The following is a 16,544-nucleotide window of genomic DNA, read 5'->3' as shown; positions in this document are numbered from 1 at the left end:
CAAGCAAGTTGGCAATGAAACTCCCTTTTTATTCTCTATTTTATAAAAATCCCTTGAAATTTAATTTTTTAAATGCAGTACTATATTGGGCAACCATACAAACTATACAGGCTGTAGGAGGAAATAATGTGGGCACTGGAGAGTGTTCTTCACCAAAGAAAGAAAAACGTTGACTTTATATCATAGTGTGCTTTGTGTATGCTGAGGGCGGTGGTGTAGTTGGTGACATAACAGGGAAATCTCAACACTTAGCTGCACAAATCCTCTGTCAGGCCAATTATCAATGCCTGACTTGTGTATGAGGATGCACCACAAAGCAAAGAGGGAGCACCAAATGAAAGAGTCCCCTCTTTGTTTTCCATAAATAATAGACCAATGTTATGGCATTCAGTTTTATCATAGTTGGGAAAGGCAGGTGGTAGTGGCAAAAACAGTGTATACTCATAAAAAAATAATTGCATAAAAATTTTTGAAAAAAATTATTTTACATCTCTAATATAAAACAAATAAAGCATCATGAAAAGGACAACACAGACATAAGGTATGTTCAGTCAGGGTACTAAAGTGTTCTGCAATTACGTCACAGTAAAATATTGTTTAAAATGATTCATGCTTCCTTAGAGAATCCCAGACATTGTGTTTTTATTATTACATGATGCACAGCACAAAAGAGCATTGACACATAGATGTGAATGCATAATCTGTACCAAAAAATTGCAGTCAAGTTTTTTTCTGAAAAGCAAAAGATATTAAAGCTGAACTCTAGCCTTCCCTTCAGTCTTGCAGTTTAAAGGTGGCCTGTTCTGTAATGAAAGCATCCCACAGTGTGCATTAGATGATGCAGCAAGGCAGATAGTGCCTAGCCCTTTTCTTGCGTTTTGCTGTTCCTGACCCACCTTTTTCGTTAACTGAATTTCAGTTCTTTCAATTACTGAGTATAACATCACATGTGAGTGATGACCAGGGCAGTTTGTGTTCATTTTAGTCTGCATAAGAATGCCCACTCCTCCAGACTGGCATTCATTAAAGTAATAATTACATAACTCCACCCAAGAGCCTGCCCAATGCTTGCATCATTAGTCAGGGATCTTGAGAGGAGCACTGGGGTAGGGTGCAATGTTTATGCACCTGCATATTCCATGTTTCAGATGACACATTGCTGTATGCAGTATCTATGATTCATTAACATTACATCTAAAATGTGTCTTATATTTTCATCAGTGGATCATTTTAGTAACTTGTGGGAGGTGGATGGGAAAATGTCCTGCCCATGGATCATAGAGAGTGGAGGAGAAGCATGCAGCTGTCTGTCCTCAACAAATTAAATTAAAAGAGGTATTTGGAAAATAAATATTGCAGATAGGCAAAAACAACAGAACAACCTGCCTAATTGTGTAGATCCCTCTACCAAAACAGCTATGACCTGTCAGTGGTCTACACAAGACCAAGGTGTCCTGTGGTATCTACCAATAAGAGGTAAGCAACATATTTTTATGATCAAACTGCCCCCTGGTCCTCTTTTTCTTTAGTGCTTTTGATGTCACTTCTTCCTCATTTAAATGAGGCTAACCAGACATTGACAATACTTTTAAAGAAAATATGATTCATGAGGCCAGCCCATCATTTTCTCTTTCTCATGTTCATCAGCCCAGTGTAGGTTATTTTCAGAAGTGGACGGGTATCAGCATGGGCACTCAAACTAGTCTGCGACAACCCAGCCCCATATGGAACAGTGTGTTCTGATACCTTTTCCTCATGGCCAGCATTACATTTTTCAGGAATTTGTGGTACAGTGGCTGTTCTGAACCTGACAACTTCCCTCTCTCCTTCCCTCAGACACCTCAAGAACCTTGGACACTCATATTATTTTCTCCATTAGACCACATTTCTTTTCTGGAACATCCCACAAAACTTGTTGTTTTGAAGATGCTCCAACTCATCAAGCCATGGTCATCTAGCCAACACAACTTGGTCATTTTCAATGTTGCTAGGATCCATACATTTCTTGATTTCAACATATCGCTTTTAAGAACTCAGTTTTATTATATATAATAGTTATCATTATTAAAAATAATAAACAGTATTTATATAGCACCAACATATTATGCAGGGGTTGCAGATGATAAACAGATACAGAGAGTGACACAGGAGGAGAGCACCCTGCCAATAAAGAGCTTACAATGACCCAATACATCTCACCATTTGATGCCATAACAAGCTAATCAATGTAATTACTGTCAATGTTTGGGTGATCAGAGTATTGGTTGATTTTGGTGGTGTGCCCTACTTTTGACCTCTAGAGAGAATCTAGGTTTACAGTCATGAAAAAAAAATTCTATTTGATAGTAATTGGGTCACTCTTCTATAATTGATTTTCTACCCAATAGCTTTTTATCACTGTGTCTTCCTTCACCACCTGTCTGATGAAACCTAACACTGTGACAGTGTCAATCTTTTCCACTTTATGAGGTTTACACTTCACATAATAACTAAATCTGCTACTTATTTAGAGGGTCATTCATGATCCTTTAGTTTTACTAGAATATTTTTTTGATATTTACCTCTGTGACTATAAACAAAGGAATCAATAAAAGCAAGTAAAAACTAGGGGCTCTATTTATAAAACAGGCAATCAGACATTCCCTCAAACCTTCTCTCATGGGAACCCTCTAGGTCCATATGTTCCAATGGCAGTAATGTTTTCCACCAGGGAATTCTTGATGACATATTTCCTTTAGAGCTTATGATGAGTGAGATGGTTCCCAGCCAAGGGCTTCGATACTTTAAGTAAACTGCACAAATACCATTTCTAACTCTTAGTGCATTGGGTTTTCCATGGTATTCTTACAACACAGAAGCATTTTAAATGTTGTTTCAATATTAGAAATATGGTAAAACCTGTATCAAAGTGACAGTTTCAATTGTGTTTGTCTGTGTTACTATACCCTGTCGAGTTGTATCGATACTCTAGTATTTAAAAAAAATCAGATAGGTAAATATTGTAAAAAAAAAAAAAAAGAAAGAAAAAAATGTATATAAATGTTTTAAGTGAAAAGTTCACAGCCATATGCATTTAGAAAAATGCTAAAATATGATCAGTAATAGGCCAGTGTTTTTTCTAATGTATTTGTGTTTTCTCCTTTTCCTGCACCATATTGTTGAAGGCCAACTACATTTGCTCAGTAAAAAAAGGCACATAGCTTCAAACTTAAAAAAAGAGATGTTTTCCCTGAGAAAAGAGGGTTGCCCTAGTGTAGTATTAGCCTTCACTAAAGTAAATGGTGATGTAATTGGAGAGATTTCTTTGACACATTTAAATAGTGGGATTAGGAAGGGCGTTCTGCTGTTAATGTGTCTGGACCATTAGTTTGGTGGGGCATATTTTGGGGCATGTGAGATTGATCAAGGTTCCACTGCCTCCCATTGCGAACGTAAAAGAAAAGGTACTGAATTCTGTTACACAGGTATTCCCCATGACTGATTTGCACTGAATTGGTTTTGTTATTATTCATTGATCACTGTTAAAACAAAGAATACTTGCTATGTCTCGCATTTTTTATTTTTGCGTTTGATTTGGTCTTTTGTGTTACCTTAACATTTTGAGGTAGTATTTCAGAGCAATACCATCCCACGGTGCTTTTAAAAGTCACTACTTCCCCTTCATGTATAATTTGCATATTTAACTTTTTCAAATGAGAGTTGTGGTATCATTATAGCTAGCATTTACACTCTGCCAGTGTATCTGGTATTGCTGGAATGCTGTGTAGGATACAAATAAAATATATGTCTGTACTATGTGCCTTAATGGATAGCAAAGACAAAAAATGTGCATGCAAAACTGCTGAAATTTGCAAATCAGCTAAACTGGAACTTATGAATAGGCTTCTGTCAAGTGGAATGCACAGATCTCTCTCAGCAAAAAATAATGCTATGTAAACAAGAGAGCTAAGTATTTGCTTACTAGAAAATGTGGAACAAATCCTCTCCCCAGAAGCTTGCAATTATACAATTACAAATTGACTATACCTCAGAGCAACTCCTCCCTTCCTTACCAATAGTCAAACTTGAAATACCTGTTGTATTTATTGTATATATAGCATTAGCTAGTTCCAGACTGACAGACTGTCTATGATAAAGATATGCTGGATGAATGTGGGTCTCCTAAGGTATGACAGGGAAAATTTCTTTTCTTTTCATTGTAAGCAGCAAATTATGTGACACTGGCACACAGGCAACATAAAAAGAAGAATGCAGCCCTATTCAAACCAAACCTCAGTATTTAGCCATTCTAAACATACTAATATTTTACAACCATATTTGCAGATTTGGTAACGGTTTTAATTAATTTCTATACAACTAAGGAGCCAATATGCAGACAGACTTGAACAGTGGCTTCATTAATCACACAAGCTGCATCAAGGATGAGATATGTGGTCATAAAGGTAAACATGTCTTTAATAGTATATGATTATCAAATAACTGATTCTATTCTACAATCAAACTGGATTTTCTGACTGGGTTTTTGTTATAAAATTGCCAGTATATGTAGAATGTTTTTATACCTTTACAAGGTGGAACCTATGAAAAAAACTTTCAGGTCTCTAAAGAACCCCTACTATAATTACTATATCCACAGCTCATTGTACATTAACCAGGTAGCCAATGGGAATAATAAATAATACAGTGGTACCTTGGTATAAGTCCTTAATCCGTTCCAGATCCTTGGACTTATGCCAAACAGGACTTATACCAAACAAATTTTTCCCATAAGAAATAAAAAGATAATGAATAATCCGTTCACATGAAAAAAAAAACTATTGTTATTGGCATATTATTCATTGATGGGGTTGTATAGAATAATTTAAACACTGCTTAATACTAAAATACATAAATACAAAACCAATTAGATGAAATAAATGAAAATTTAACCTCCCTTTACCTTGCTGAGAATAGTCGAGTGCCTACTAGGATGGTGCTGAGAAGGAAGGAGGAGGAGATGTTATGTAATTCACAGAGAGTTTAGTGCGGGTTGTTCACTGTATTGGCGGAAACTGGCGTATGAACACTCGAGACAGGTAAAACAGGGTAGCGCGTGGTGTTATGATTCATTTTGACCCATACAAGTTCTAGCACAAAGGTTGTATACCAAGCTAAATTTTTCATGTCCAATCAGGACTTATACCAAGTTGGACTTATTCCAAAGCGGACTCATACCGAGGTACCACTGTACATTGTTGGCCAGTGGGAGGAAGGGCATTCTTACAGAGACCCAAAAAGATCATTGGTGTCACTTAAACTGAAATTCTGTCTTTAATTATTAAAAAGGAAAACTATGGTCTCAGATCCTCAGGTTTATACACTCTGTAACAGGACATACTATACCTTCCAATCCTATTTTGTTAGTGTTTGGTTCCTGGGACGGCTCAGAGGTAGAAGATATACCTCGCTCAGTGCGCACTTGGATAAAAGTGTGTATTTTAGCAGCCAGGCGCACAATCATGCAAAATTGGATACAAACACAACCCCCTGGTTTGGAACAAGTCATCTCCTCCTTGAAAAATCTATTTCACACAGAAATGCTGGACAGTTTGAAAAAAAAAAAAAAAAAAAAAAGGAAAACTAGAAAAAAAGAAAAAGAGTACTTGCATTGCATGTAGGGTATGTCTAGTAAAGCTGCATGTGGTTTTGGAATATATTCAACAAACTAATAAAAAACTACCAACCAAGTGCTGCAGTGACACATATGCTGCAATCGGTGATACCAACCTGTGAATATTCCCCTGTATAAGGAGTACTATGAAATCCAAAATGTATCAGATGGCTTTATTATAAACAGAGATATATATTCAGATGATCAGTAATTTATCTGTGGAGGAATTACCCTGATTTTACCTTGACCTGTTTGATTTTTTATAATTCTGGATATAACAAATCATATACCAGTATGCGCCTAGTTTTCATATTATTGTTTATACCATTATTGTCATTCATGTTTATCTGATCATGCTTTTTTGGGATGTTACAATAAAATACCTATAAATCTATATTTTTTCAAATCATGTTCCATTTCTGTACTTAGTCCAGAGATCTTTAAATTTGTTTAAATCCACAAATTCCATTTAAATCATCCCCCGTGACAATGCCATGAAGGTTCTTGCTCAGGCATTTATTAGTCTGTTGTGTTGTCACTCTGTCACAGTTTAGAAAAAATGGGGAAAAAAGAATTTTATCAAATAACGAATAGCTGGTAACTCTTATTAGAACACAGTTTGCAAAGCATCTAGTTAAGATTTACAGCTACTGTATTTATGTGCTGGGAACCAGAAGCTTCTTTTGCCCCTTACACCAATGTTATTCTTGTCTGGTGCGCTTACCTTTATTTTTAGTTCAGCCCAAATGTCCTGTCACCATACAATATGTATTATGCATAGGTGTACTATAGAAAACAAATACAGATATGTGGTTATACTATATCGAAAACATGTATGGCATTTTAGAGTTTGTTAGGATATTCAAAGAGGAGATGTTCTTGTTTCGCTGTACTTATTTTATTTACGGAGTCTCTGTTGTTGAAAAATGTTTTTCATACAGGATTTGGTTAAAAACTGAAAACTAGAGGAAAGCAAAAAACAGCAGCCACTTAGAAAATTAGGCATCTAACTGCATATTCAAGTGAATGATGCATTTCAGATGCCATTGCCAATCCTTTGTTTGACAATAAATAATATTTTATATGCAATCTAGTGTTTTTCTATAAAACTAGCATTTAACACCTACACTGAACAAACATGTGAACTCGATTTATGAAAACTGGGACAAAGACTGTAAAAAAGTGAAGTGGTAAAAAAAAAAACATAAGAGAAATTCTAAATGGTTTTTATTCTGTTTGACTATAAAAACTAGATCTAATTACTTCCAGCCAAATAACCATCATCAATATCTCTTTTCAGAGGACATCAAGAAATATTTATAATTATTTAAAAAGAGGATTCAAATCTAGGAATGAGTTTTGGTGGTAAACTGCAGTACATTAATCCTTAGAAGGGGTGCAGACATTACTTTTTTATTTTTACTTGGTGATCCTGGCAGTAACTCCCTCCCTATCCTAGGACAGCAACCCTGCCTTAGGACCATTTCAGAACTGTGGTTGACTACAGTGTTCTGCTGCAGGCTCCCAGGTTCCAACCATTTTCTGCATGGGGCCGTGGTGGATCGTGGCGTGGTTCCATAAAGCTTTTGGCCACATGGTTGCTTTTCTCTCCCAGGAGAAAGAACCGCAGCACCCACATGTATTAGCATTACCTGCAGAAAGCAGCAGTTTGCCAACCAAAAAGCAGTACTAAACCCAGACATTTTTTTAAGCTGGGTGGTAAGATGTAGGTAACTCATCAGTAACCACCCAAAACAGCCAGGTGGTTACTGAAAAGAGCCGGGTGGTGTGGCCAGTTAAAAGGGGCTGGGGAAAACACTGAAAAAGGTTTTCCATCGCAGGTTTGAAAGGGCCCTAGTATGCTGCATGTGTAGAGGAGCAGTATTCTTATCCAAGGATACTATTTTGATTCAGACTATGCAAACCTCCACTTTTTCTTATATTCATAACATAGAGAAAAGCATTCTGTAGTTTACAGAGAGAACCAATAAATACCAATTTTTGAGATTTCAGGTACAAAGTTACAAAGATCCTGTAAATTATGACTTTTGTAGCTGAGAAGTTCCATTAAGATTTCTTTTATAGTACTAATATTAAAGTACACCTGCCATGGTATACACAGGCTCGATTTAAGGATCGAGGTAATAGCCAATCCTGTAGGTGTATGTTACCCAAAATCAGTGCTACAGTATGTTTGCCATTACATCTCACTGAAATCGTCATATGAAATCGTCTTTAATCTAAAAACAATATAGCATATAAAGTTGCTTGATTTTCTAAACCTGTTAAAAAAAAAGTTCAATGAAATATGGCTTCAACAAAACTAACAGAATTTAGAATGAAGCTATAATGTTGGAATGAAATAAAAGCTTGTATGTTTTCTATCTTACAGGTCATTATAGGAGAACAACACATTCAATTGTTATAGAAGGTGTGTACCCTAAAGAATTCATAGCAATAAATGCATGCACAAAATAAAGCTATATACATTGAAGTGAAGGCATTGGAATGCATGCTTCTGTTACAAAGACATTGCACTGTTCAAGACAAATATTCCCAGCTAGTTTCCTGAAGTAAAGAAGAGTAAACAGCAGCTTCCTGCTCCATCTAGGAATTCATAAACACTTTCTTTAGCATAGAGATACAGAATCCTGATGTTTACACCGGGTGGGAGTGAAAGGTAGTGTCCTGATTTCACAGTAAGTGTGGGTGAGGTATGTGTCCCTGATGTGTGTCCATCCCTCCCTCCCTTACTTATGAATGGGGTGGAGTGTTTAAGTTGAATGAGACCCTGTGTTTCTTGTTTCTCTAATCTCACAGACAGCTGTCCAGCCTGCTCCGGGGGAGGACTTGGCTAATTAGATGATTCCGGGAATGCTCGTTAATAAAAGCGCAGTGTCTCTGTGGTAGCAGCTATTTTGCTTTTTGCTGGATCAAACATGAAGCCCCACTTCTCATTTATTATCAAAAAATCTTTACTGCCAGCATCATATATATTTTACAGATATATACATGTCAGTCAATGGGCCTGATTTATTAAAGCTCTCCAAGACTGGAGAGAATATACTTTCATCGGTGAAGCTGTGTGATCCAGCAAACCTGGAATGGATTTATTCAATGTTATTTGATATTTATCAGCAAATGCTTTGAATCCTGGATCAGATCCATTCCAGGTTTGTTGGATCACCCAGCTTCACTGGTGAAAGTGTATTCTCTCCAGCCTTGGAGAGCTTTAATAAATCAGGGCCTATGTCTCTAAAAAAAAGCTTACCATCCACTATTCATACCACAGTCACACAGCACGTGTTTGGATTTCAGAAGGAATTTGGAGCACCCAAAGGAAGTCTAAAAAAAAGGGAAAGAAGGTTTAAACTTCAAACAGATTTTGCACTTGTTTTTAGAGTACTAGTAACTAGGTACGGGGTTACTCCTGGTTACTGTTTTGTCCAGACATAAAGAGCATATTAAAACTAAACAGGCACAATGTGTATTACACCTGGGTCGGAATAGGAGTTTGTGCCTAAAAATTACAGTTATATTTTTGAGCTGTACAGCTGCAATTACAGTGTAACCTTAATATACAGATGCATCTGAAAGTGGTATACATTAATAGTGACACATTAAACTGAGCATTTAGTTTGCTGCACATTTAAAGGAACACTGTCTGGCAGATATGGATACTTCTTCACCTAGTGCTTGTGGAAACTTAAAGCCTTGTACAGTTCCTATCCTTCACTCCTAGCATGGACTTGCATAGAGAGAAGAACATGCTCACTATATTTAAGAAAGTGAATGCTGAGCTATCTAATACAGACGCCAGAGGTAATCAAACATTTCTAATAAATGTTCATTTAGATGAAAGAAAACAAGGAAAGGTGTATATGTAACACATGTTAGTATTGTACCTGAGCTACGTGTGAACCACTTCAGAAAAGATTGCTACCTGGCTAGGAAAAAGTACTGCAGTACTGCATTTTATGTGTTAAGGAGCATCATGGCACCCTGAACATTTTAGTGCTTGACACACACACAACATGCATTGTGATTTGTAGAAAGCTCCAGTGCCAATAGATGCCAAAATAAAACTGTAACGTACCAACATACATAAAGTGCATAACAATAACATACATAACCCAAATGTCCCTGTGTGAACAAAGTATTTGAAAAAGTACAAGAGAACCTAGCAATACTTTACTTAATTCCAAACATCACTGTGAAGATATAAAAATAACTGAGGTAAAATACACACGTGCAAAACAAATTTACATAGATAAGAGCACACCGGGAGGCCTAGTTTATATATGTGCACATTTCATCCTAAATATATACATGGTAATGTCTGTTACCAATGGATTAAACTAATCTTATTTTCACTGCTAAAAAACGGGAGTGATCGGGATCATTCACATTGTAGCTGGAATCAGAAGAATTCTCTGTTTGATGGAAGAAGCAATCACATAAGACTTTAAAGTAGTATTAGTGATGTTCTTAAATACGAATATTACGGTGGGGGGATGTAATTTAAATATCTGTGCCTGGTACAGAAGCTGCCACTCTAACCTTGGACTGTTAATTTTCACATACATTACCATAACATGTTGACATTTGAATGACTCCAATCTGAGTACCTGTAATACAAGTATTCTCCTCTGTAAATTACCAGCGGCTTTGTTCTTCATTACCTTGTTATGCTTTTGTTGTTTCTGATCAATTCATCACGTTCACAATCAGCTTCCCTGTTATCTTTTCCAGACTCTCTTTTACAACTTTAACAATACCTGCAAAAACAGTGAAGAGGTCACCATCTTCAGAAGTTTACATCTCCTTGTATAGCAAAACTATAAATGGGGTTGGGAGCTTTCATCAGGTACTCCAGAAACCACCTCCTTGTATGAATGAGCCCCTAATGATTCTGCCTTGTGTTCTATTGTACAGGGATGAGGGTCTATACTTCCAAGATTTGTTTCAGGTTATTTGGATAATACGAGAAATGTTACCAGAATTGTTCCGAAGCCTTTTCAACATCACGATGTTGGCCTTGTTTTTGCAACCACTGTCTTATTAAAAGATTACGTTTTGCCCAAAATAAATTGTCGTAGAACCCTGAAAACAGTTCTGTTGCCATTTGTCCCTTTCTCTTAAGATGAAAAGAAGTTTTGCAGCATCAAACTACCACCCCTACAGTAAACAACCCCCATGTTATCATTTTATCTAGGTTATCATTAAGTCTAGGTATTTGGAACAGATGCCATCCTTGTTCTCAGTCCTTGTCTGTAGTTACAGACAGCCTGAATGTAATCAGTGCAATGTTTTTACTAGGCATGGTATCTGATGAGAATCCTTTGTGCTCACTGAAAGAAAAAGCAAAGGTAATAAGATATATTCGCAAAGTTTTTTTATAGCTTATATATTTTCATATTACCGTATAATCAGGGTTCTATGGAACATTAGGGTTTCTTCAGGGATTGCTAGGGGTTCTTTTAGCAGTGAGTATTTTGTGCTTCTCAGGTAGTGATAAATGCTCCATGTGCACAGTTTATACTGTAATACACTAAGCCAGCTTTGGATGGTACGTGTCTCACCCCTAAATTACATCCTACAAAGGGAACCCAACTTCAGACCTGCCTACTTTATACTGTTCATGCTTGTAAAGAACCCTCTACTTTCCAATTACTCGAATCGCATTTGTCACAGAAGAATTTATTTTTAATGCTACAGGAAAAGTAGAGTGAATGAGTATTTACACATTTACCATGCTGACTAATATACAGTCATAATTACAAGAGATGGAAGAACTAACTGGACAGGTCAGTATAGGTGGAGTATAAAAAGGGTATAGGAAGAGTATGGGTATGGTTTAGATAGGGTATGGGTGGAGTATAGGTAGGGTTTAGACAGGGTATGGGTAGGTATACATGGGGTATAGGTGGGGTATACATAGGGTATAGGTAGGGTATGGGTAGGATATGGGACAATACCAACAAATCTGTAGCAATAAAGTCACACAAGTATTAAATAAAACCAAGTATATACATTGCACTCACAAGATGGGATAATACCAATAGTACAGCCTATATTTAGGAAATGTGTGATCACTGCAATCCTTATGTTTTCTCAGTATTTGAATGTCCATAGAGAAGTGATAAGATCTGGTTGTTGGCATGAAGTTATGGCAATGACAGCAATGCGGGTGTACATACATTGTGCTAATAGGAATAACTGGCACACCAATGCACACATACACAACGCACACTGGTAGTATAGCACAGCACCATGCCCGCAGGGGAATAATCTGGGCCATGTGTCACCTGTGTTGCAGGTACTTGTCTAATATGAATGATAAATCATGATATACGGATTGTGATGGCTGGAAGGGTTTGTATGCAATACATGTGTGTATTATTATGATGATGTTCATACCACTTTTACCCAATACACACATCCCTACACACAGCTGTGTGAATGTCATCACATCCTCACACGTACATTCACCCTGCACCATCATTGTGTATGAGTGTGATGGACACACACCGCATTACACATTACAGGGGTGCAGGGATCTGCCAGCACAGGACAAAAGCAGTCTGCACCGGGTCCCCGCAATGGCCACACCGCATAGTGACAGCTCTACCTTCTGCAGGCAGGAATATGACGACATGTCTGAATTTCTCAGCCCCTGTGTCCGCAGCACAGCTCACACACCTGGATACGGTGACTCCCTGTCTCTCCGACCCTCCAGGGAACAGCAGCTCTTCGTTGTACCCGGGACTCCAGCGCGTTCCCGTGCAGTGAGAGGCGGCGGCGGGAGCGCGCCTGAGTGACTGCAGCGACTGAGGCGCGATCACGTGGCTGAGCTGTGTAGGTCCAGAGCGCTGGTGCGGTTCACCTAGTGGCGGGAACAATGACCTGTTACCCAGGGACACAGACATGGATGGGCCATGGGGGGTGCTGAGGAATTTTATTCACTTCAGGGTTACATAGTCAGTTTTATCGTTGTACCTGTGTCTTGATTTTACAAAGGTGATCAGCAATGTTGGAAAAAAAGAGATTTGCAGATTATGTGAATGCAAGGTCCACTTAACCTGGACTGAACATGCTTTTAAATGCATATCACAGCATGTGATGTTATGTGTTGCAGTGGTATTCATTTTGAATGGCACACCAATACATTGAGGCAATGCACATCCAACAACCAGTGGCAGACGTGGCCCCCACTGTCACCCCAATGAAGTGAGCAACAAGGAGAAAGCCCACCAACTTGATCAGTCCTGAGAGGAAGAAGTGGCCGGCTCAGGGATTGCTGGGAGAAAATATTCACCTGCCACAGACCCACAAAGTGCACACTTCACTTAGCTATCCTTGCAACAAAGGATGGATAGCTGGGCTTGTGCAAACAGGGTTCTGAAGGGGGCAGAAGGGACGGCGTTGGGGGCCCTGCTGCCTGAGGAGTGTCTGGGGCCCGAGTACAATGGCACACTTTGAACACTGCTATGTCTGCCCCTGCCAACAAGCATGTGTTGCAGCTTCCCACAACACACACTAACACACTATTGCATGCTGTGGTGCCTTGTGTCAGAAACAAATGCTACATGTACATTTTTACCTTTGTGTGCTGGCAGACCATTCACAATTACTGGAATAACACTATAGGATGCAGGTGCATTAAAACAACACACAAGAACAGCACTGTGTGAATAGACCTCAATACCTCACCTCCTCGGTATAAAATACATTAAGTACAAAATACTTGCCATCTCACGGGAGCGTGTTGGGTTGGTTATCACCACTATCCTAGACATGCACAAGCTTTCAGCGAAGTGGGTGCCGAAATGTTTGAACAGTGATCAGAAGAAGGAACGAGTTGAAGCTTCCATAGCCGTTTTGGCCCATTTTGAAGCTACACAGGACTTTTTGGCTAGGTTAGTGACTGAGGATGAAACCTGGTTCCACATCTATGATCTTGAAACCAAGGAACAGTCAAAGGAATGGCGCCACAGCAGGTCCCTGCGGCCGAAAAAGTTCCGAACCCAGAAATCGTCCAAAAAAACTCATGGCATCCGTTTTTTGGGACAAAGACGGTATTCTGTTGGTGGACTACCTACCTCAGAGCTCTAGTATCACCAGACAGTATTATGCTAACCTCCTGGACCAGCTGAAGGAGGCAATTAAGACGAAACGCGGTGAAAAGTTGACCAAAGGGATCCTTTTTTTGCAGGACAAGACACTTGCGTACAAGTCCAACATTGTGGCTGCCAAATTGAACACCCTGGGTTTCCAATTGGTCCACCATCCCCCCTACTCACCCGACATGGCCCCTTTGGACTATTATCTGTTCCTGAATTTGAAGAAACACCTGAAGGGGAAACATTTTGAGGACATTTCTGACATCAAAGACGCTGCTGAAAGCTGGTTTGCGGCCCAACCAAAGGACTTTTATTTGAACAGTCTAGAAAAGCTGCAACTACGCTGTACCGAGTGCATCAGTCTCAGGGGGGAATATGTGGAATATATGTGTTATTTCATAACTCTGGCTCTCTTCTTCCTGGGCAAAGCCAGGAACTTCTCAGTACCCCCTCGTATGCAGTACACTGAGGAAGTTTGGTGTTGCTAGGGTCCACTCCTGAAACAGGCATGCTGAACAACAGAAAACCCAAGGAACTACTATATTTCAAGTTTTTTTTTACCAGATCCTTTAAACCACAAAGCCAATAGACTTTGGAAGATTCAGCAAGATACACCAAGACTAGGTTTTGTTTTTCTTTCCATTAATTACTGACTTTAAGAGCTTTCCCATAAGGCTTTATCACCTAGATGCAATTTATGGTGGGAATCCAGCATTCCTAATACTATCCACCATCAGGTGGAGTTGCCACCACCTTTTCTACTTACCTGGGTACCTCTAGCCCATCTATATGTCCAGTGGCTGCATGTACTGTCTTTACAGTCTGTAAGTTCTTCCCTTCAACTGAGAAAGCAGTGATTTCTGTAAACTGCATTAAGAGGGAACCTACCTATGACATCACTGTTTATAAATGACATTTACAAAATGTATGTATTTCAGCCAGAGAAATATCTAAATTAGAGGAGTCAACTTGATTTTTGTACATTTTATGTAAATTAGAAATACAGGTTGTTCCTGTATTACTTTTTTCTATTTTGTTCCAGGTACCATTCAGAGAGACTTGGGCCCATCAGCATATGACAACTTAGGCTTTGCAGTTTTTGTAAGAGTATCATTCCCTTTGACATTGGAGCAGTGTTGCAAAATTGCTGCTTGGCAAGAAGTTTTTCAGTCTCTGACTGCAGTTCAGCGCAAGTTTGAGAAGCTTTATGCTATCCATGGCAAGTTTCTCGAAACAGGATCTGTTCTTAACAAACCACGCAGGGGAAGGCTTGCTACTACCACCACCAATGAAAACACTGAACTCCGTGTTTGCGCAAAGCCAGGGAAAATTACTTGAAGATGCTGCAGGAGTTAGGGAGTGACCTTGCTAATGTATTTTTTCAACAAGTCAAAGATTTCCTGGCCGATGAAGGGGTCCCCTGAAATGGGCTCCACGCTCCCCTGACCTTACACCTTGTGACTTTAAAGTAGGGCTATATCAAAAGCAAGGTGTATGCCACTAAGCCCTGTAACCTGTCACAGCTTTAGGAAAGAATTCGCACAGCCTGCAGCGAGGTAGGGGAAAAATGCTGCAAAACGCCAGAAAAGCTTGCGTCCAAAAGTTGTTGAAAATGAAGGCACTTATGTGGAGGTATACAACTAGTCTTCAAGGCGTTCAAATGTGATGGCAAGCCCTAGCAAGTTTGTTAATGCTAAAAATATGAATAAACTCAGTTTCTTGTGTAATTTTTAGGAATTCATTAAAAAGTGTATAGTGCCTTTTGGGACACCCTGTATATGGAATTTGTATACTTTTCTAAGCCTACAGAGCACGAGAAATGACATGTAAAACAATATGGATAGAGGGTAAGATCTAGTACAGAAAATTATATGCAGCACATAGAAAAAAGAATGCAATTTACTATATAAATCCCAAATAAATAAATACAGCAGAGAAATTAAGTATTAACACCAATGTTTTCCTAAGCAAATATATTTCTAATGGGGCTATTGACATGAAATTTACACCAGATTTCAGTAACACCCCAAGTAATCCACGCATACAAAGAAATCAAAAGTAAAATGTCAATAATGTATGTGTAATAAAGTGCAATGGAACAGGGAATAAGTATTGAACACATACCTACCAAAATGTATTTAATACATTGATGTTCAATACTTATTTCTTCTCGCTGTGTGTGTAATATATATATATATATATATATATATATATATATATATATAAATTAAACAAATGTCCTTCAACGGCCATGACGTTTTGATATACATGTACTTATTAGTTGCTATTCTAGTATAGATTGGGTAAGCCCTTTATCAACCTTGTTAACTCTTGTAATTACATGGGGGAACACTTGAAACTTTTTTTTGTCTTAGGGAACCCCTGCTATAACTGCAAAATCCAAAACTCACAGTCTATTAGTAGGGTGGTCAGTGGGAAGAATGCCTCTTACATTGTTGGCCATTGGGAAAAACGCCATTCTTACAGACAGCCAGGTTGATCGTTGGTGCCAGTGGTAAATGATCTACGACAAACGACAAATTGCTAATCATTCCAATCTCTGGAGGTTGCTTGAACCCTGGTAAAAAATATTGATCTAGATGCAAAATAACATTTTATGCTCATTAACAAGAAAAAAAAAACATTATGACTGGGGAAAGGGCTTGCTATTTAACTAATCTAAAGCTGCGTACACACGGCAAATTTTTCTCGCCCGATAATCGGTATCGGCCAATTATCGGGCGAAAATCTGCCGTGTGTACAGTCGGTCG

At 38.5% G+C, this 16,544-nt stretch overlaps 1 protein-coding gene across 2 annotated transcripts in view; it reads right to left on the bottom strand.

Annotated features, from left to right (window-relative positions):
- The window catches only part of TNK2 (tyrosine kinase non receptor 2), an 83,695-nt gene extending 71,225 nt beyond the window's left edge, over positions 1-12,470 (bottom strand). The window contains exons 1-3 of one of the 2 annotated variants that reach the window (XM_072408287.1): positions 12,353-12,470; positions 10,333-10,428; positions 8,922-8,995 (exon numbers count right to left, since the gene is read on the bottom strand). The gene's annotated coding sequence lies outside the window, so the exon portion shown is untranslated. The remainder of the gene's footprint in view (positions 1-8,921; positions 8,996-10,332; positions 10,429-12,352) is intronic. The other variant, XM_072408288.1, reaches the window with a different exon arrangement.
- Positions 12,471-16,544: the final 4,074 nt, after the last annotated feature.

This window comes from Pyxicephalus adspersus, chromosome 4, assembly GCF_032062135.1.
Source record: "Pyxicephalus adspersus chromosome 4, UCB_Pads_2.0, whole genome shotgun sequence".
Classification (NCBI taxonomy): Eukaryota; Metazoa; Chordata; class Amphibia; order Anura; family Pyxicephalidae; genus Pyxicephalus; species Pyxicephalus adspersus.
This window is presented reverse-complemented; position numbering and strand designations above follow the sequence as displayed.